The sequence below is a fragment of the Marmota monax genome, unplaced genomic scaffold (assembly GCF_021218885.2).
Source record: "Marmota monax isolate L192 unplaced genomic scaffold, Marmota_monax_Labrador192_F-V1.1 WCK01_AAM20220418_F8-fsc01750, whole genome shotgun sequence".
NCBI classification, from domain to species: domain Eukaryota; kingdom Metazoa; phylum Chordata; class Mammalia; order Rodentia; family Sciuridae; genus Marmota; species Marmota monax.
The window spans coordinates 1-4,944 of record NW_026693327.1 but is presented as its reverse complement, the minus strand read 5'-3'; the positions used below and the strand labels follow the sequence as shown (position 1 = coordinate 4,944).

The 4,944-nt window shown below is 39.8% G+C and overlaps 1 pseudogene; it reads right to left on the bottom strand.

Annotated features, from left to right (window-relative positions):
- Nucleotides 1-459: 459 nt before the first annotated feature.
- LOC124100995 (small nucleolar RNA SNORA51) lies at nucleotides 460-581 on the bottom strand (annotated as a pseudogene).
- Nucleotides 582-4,944: the final 4,363 nt, after the last annotated feature.

Here is a 4,944-nt window from a genome sequence, read left to right as displayed (position 1 = left end):
CACTAAATAGCAGTGGTATCATACTCCTGTAATCCCAGCAACTCAGGAGGCTGGGGTAGGAGGATGGCAAGTTGAAGGCCAGCCTCATCTCAGCATCTTAGTGAGGCCCTAAGCAACTTAGTGAGACCCCATTTAAAAAAAAAAAAAAAGGCTGGGGATGTGGGTCAGTGGTTAAGCACCCCTAGGTTCAATCCCTAAGGGATTGAACTGGTGACCTGTAGCCCTTCTTTTTGGAAAAAGAAAAATTAGCTTGCAAGGTTAATGATACATTTGGACCATTCATTATTTGGATCAGGTCTTGCTGTTCTCTGTAACTGTTACTCTTAAGTGTGCAGCTCTGTGATGTGCCAGCTTGGCTAGACTCAACTCCATTCCCCAGAAGTCCTTTTCCTGGGTGTGTCACAGAGAGCTTCTAATGGGAGGTTTGGAGAGCGGACAGGAAGCCTCAGGACTTTTCCCCTGTGTGTCTCCATTCACATTACAGACCAGGCACAGATACCAGGCTGGGGCACATATGCTCTGCCTCTTTTTTTCTATACAGTCATTGTAAGAACACAGACGGCAAAATGCACCCTGAGGCCAGTGTCAAGATTCTGTAGCTCACACACATTGTTGATGTGGTGACTACAGGTCTCTGCAGTGGCTGCAACTGCTCTGCCCTCTCCCATCCTCCTTCAACTTCCCAAGCTCACAGCAGCATTATATGTTCAGCATTATGGTGAAGAGTCCTGGCTTCTACAGGTTCCCCAGACTAAGGTCGGAGGTGATAAGAACTGATGTAGATTGCCATGCACAGTGGTGCACATTTGTAATCCTAGTGATTCTGGAGGCTGAGGCAGGAGGATTGCAAGTTTGAGGCCAGTCTGAGGAACTTAGTGAGACGTTGTCTCAAAATAAAAATAACAAGGGTTGGGAATGTAACTTAGGAAAAAAGTGTCTTTGGTTCTATTCCCATTACCCTCCACACCCCCTCAAAAAAAAGAAGGGGCTGGGGATATGGCTCAAGCGATAGCGCGCTCGCCTGGCATGCGTGCGGCCTGGGTTCGATCCTCAGCACCACAGACAAACAAAGATGTTGTGTCCACCAAAAACTAAAAAATAAATACTAAAAAATTCTCTCTCTCTCTCTCTCTCTCTCTCTCTCTCTCTCTCTCTTTAAAAAAAAAAGAAAAGAAAAGAATTGATCTGGGCTTCAGCACATTCTCAATTGAACCAGTTCATGTTAATGGATTCTAGCACATTCCTTCATTCCTTTGCTTTGCATCCATCTTTTCTTTTCCACTATCTTCCCTTGAACTTCAAGTTTCAGAATTAAATGTGAAGAGAACAGTCGTGCATAGGGCTTCCACAAGGTCAAGGTCAATTCCAAATGTATATGTACTTTTATTTTATCTATCTATTTATCAATCTACCTGTGATTCTGCTTCTCCAATGGATCCCTGATTTAATGGATACACCAATACTGATATCAGATCCAGCAGAAATCAATTCAAAAGAAATAGGATTAAATATATCCTGGATTTATCTGAAATCTCTAAGTGTACTTGAGCTTCAGGTATTTAACATTGTTGACAAAAGATAGGACTCAGTTCTGCACAGAGAAAATGTGGATGTGCTGGAATGTAGTTCAGTGGTGTAGTGCTTGCCTAGCATGTTTGAGTCCCTGGGTTATATCCCCAGTACTGGACCATAGAATATTATTTAGCCTTTAAAAAGGAAGGAAATCTTATCATTTGCCATAGCATGGATAAATTTAGAGGTCATTATGCTCAATGAGATAAGCCAAGAATGGAAAGAAAATGACTATATGATTTCACTTATACAAGGAATCTTTAAAAAAAAATCAAATTCATAAAAGCAGAGGTTAAAATGCAGTTGCCAGGGGTTAGAAGGAAAAGTTGAATGGAACGGGGACATGCTGGTCAAAGGTTACAATGTTTCAGTTAGGAAGAATATGTTCCAGAGATCTACTGTACAACATAGTGACTATGCTTAATATTAAAGTATTCTCTTCTTGAAATTTACTGAGAGTCAATTTTAAATGTCCTTATCACAAAAAGTGATAAGTATGTGAAGTGATGAATAAGTTCCTTTAATCACTTAATAAATAAGTTTGATTTAATCATTTCACAGTATATACACCTATATCCCATTGTACATCATAAATACATGCACGATTTTTCACTTGTTAATTAAGTCAAGAATGCATGATTCAGCTTTAATTCCCTTGGCAAATTACCACCCAGATTCTCTGTGACCTGCATCTGGGCTTTTGGTGGCCCATCCTAATGAGAAACAGGGAGAAGAGACATTGCTTGGGAATGTAGTTCAGCCCAGTCAAGAAGACACAACTAAGGAGCCCCTGTCTACAGAGTCAAAGGTTGAGAAAGACCAAAGATATTATGTATCCACTATTTTCCTGGTTGTTCATTCTAGAAGGTAGCAACAATGGTCCATAGGATATCATCTGCATCCTAAGCCTATCTGTAGTGCTTATAAAACGTTGACCTGAGAAAAACACATTTGCAACTTAAGCAAGTCACTAGAGCAGGATATTGATAGATGGCACAACAGGCTAATTGTAAACTAGGTTTACCATTGAAGGACAATGGAGGTTTGCTTTGCTTACTTTGAGAACAAAATAAACTATATTGGGTTTCCAGTCAGATAAAGGCCATATTTGAAAAACCAATTAAAGTGAGCAAGTCTACAAACATCGGAGTTTATTATTTCATGAGGTTCTTAAATAGCTTGGTTGGCAAAAGTGCCTTTAGTTGTTTTATTTACCGTAGGTTTCAAAAACTTTGTTCTAGAGGACCATTCCCACTTTCCAGTCAGGAAATCATTTTGGATTGATACTACTTCCAGATATGTATTTAGAGCTATTTATTTAGCTTATAATTCCAGATGTGGGAGTGTCTCTATGAAAGACTCCTTTCATTGCCAACTTAATAGCTCTTCTCCTGTGCTTACTTTTTTGCTAAGAGAACCTAAATGCTCTTGGAATTCTAATGTACCAACCCTAGGCAATGAATCTTCAATCAAGTCTGTTTGGAAGCGGGGTTTTAGTGAGGTTTTTCACTGTTGCCACTAAAAGACCCAACCAGAACAATTTTACAGGAGAAAAAGTTTACCTGGGGGCTTCTGGCCTCAGAGGTCTCAATCCACAGACAGCAGCCTCCATTCCTTAGGGCTTGAGGACAGGCAGAACGTCATGGCAGAAGAATATAGTTGAGGGAAACAGCTCATGTGATGATCAGAAAGCAGAGAGAGAGAATCCACTCGGCAAATACGAATATATAAGCCCCAAGCCACGCCCCCAATGCCCCGCCTCCTCCAGCCACACCCCACCAGCCTTCAGTTACCACTCAGTTAATCCCATCCGGTGGGTAATTCATTGATTGTGTTTAGGCTTCCATACCCCAATCATTTCTTCTCTGAACCTTCTTGCATTGTCTCACATGTGAGCTTTTGGGGGACATCTCACATAGAAGACTATGGAAAAGTTATTTCTTTTCTTTTCTTTCTTTCTTTCTTTCTTTCTTTCTTTCTTTCTTTCTTTCTTTTTTTTTTTTTTGCCAAGAGAGCTTGCAGAAGAAAATATATCATTTGTTTCTTTCACTCTACTTCTTTAATCTCTCCCAACTCCTGACTCCTGCAGGGAAAGTATCTATGATTCTCATAGCTTCATCAGCTACTTTGCCAGGAAAACATCAGGCTTCCATCCATGATGGTTTTGGTAGGATGGAAAGAATCTGGACCTGGTGGAGATGATTGAACACTGAACCAGTCCTAGGCTGCCTTCCTAAGAACTCCGTGCTCTTTGTGATAGCTAAATTAAGCCTCTGCAAAACAGGCATTCGGTTACTTGCATCCAAAGCCTCTCCTAACTGATACATCCCCTTTCACCTTACTTTCCTGAGCCATGCCTTGGACAAATGGCATGGCAGACTTTGATTGCAACAGTTCTAAAAGTGGCACTCAGATCTTTCTTGGGACCATTTAATTTCTTTAGTGTTTTGCTGTTTCAATAATAAAGTTGTGTCAAGTTCTATATTTGATGTATATTTGTCACATTTGGAAATTATATTTGTTGTATAAGGAGGCATTCAATCCAGCCGTGACAGGTATCATCAGACTTGCTACTTAACAATTAGTTCCCAACAAATAATACGTTGTTTTTCATGGAATACATAGAGTTTATATGGTCAACAAGACAATACCTATATCTAGCTAAGCCAAATTTACATTGGCAAGGGAATGTACCTGTAAGTTACATCAAGCCTTTGGGGAATTAAATCAAAAGAGGCAAAACCATGAAGTATATATGAACCAGGCAAATCCCCTAGGTTGACATGAATAAGACTTGTCAATTTATTCTAATCTGCGTAAGAGTTCCACAGTTCACTCTCTGACAGCTGGCACAACAAAGACTTAAAACTCTAACTAGGAAGGAGGAGGTGGTTACCATCTGTGGCCATTACTGATCCCTCAGAGTTCATCTGTGAGGAATAACTCCATGAGGTATGTAATTTTTTTTGGTTTTCAATTCTTAAAAATAGATTATTACAGTATATTCAAACATACAAGAGAGATTGCAGCAAATAATATAATATACATCCATGTACTCATTGCTGATATTTGACAGGTGTTAACATTTGCCATTGGCTTTAGATGTTATAAAAATAAAACTTTGCAGATACTCTCAAGCCCCTGCATCATCCCGTGTCCTTATTGTTTTAATTTGCATTTCACAAGGCATGTCTTTGCAAAACTAGACCACCTGTGCATCTAAAACTTTATCCATATTTAGGAAGATGTCAAGTAGATGTCTGTCTTCCAAACACACTTTGGTTAGTGAATTAAATCCTGATGCTACCCAGCCAATATAATCCTGGTGGTTCCTTTCTGATGCCTAGGAATCCAGATTTCATTTGACCACCC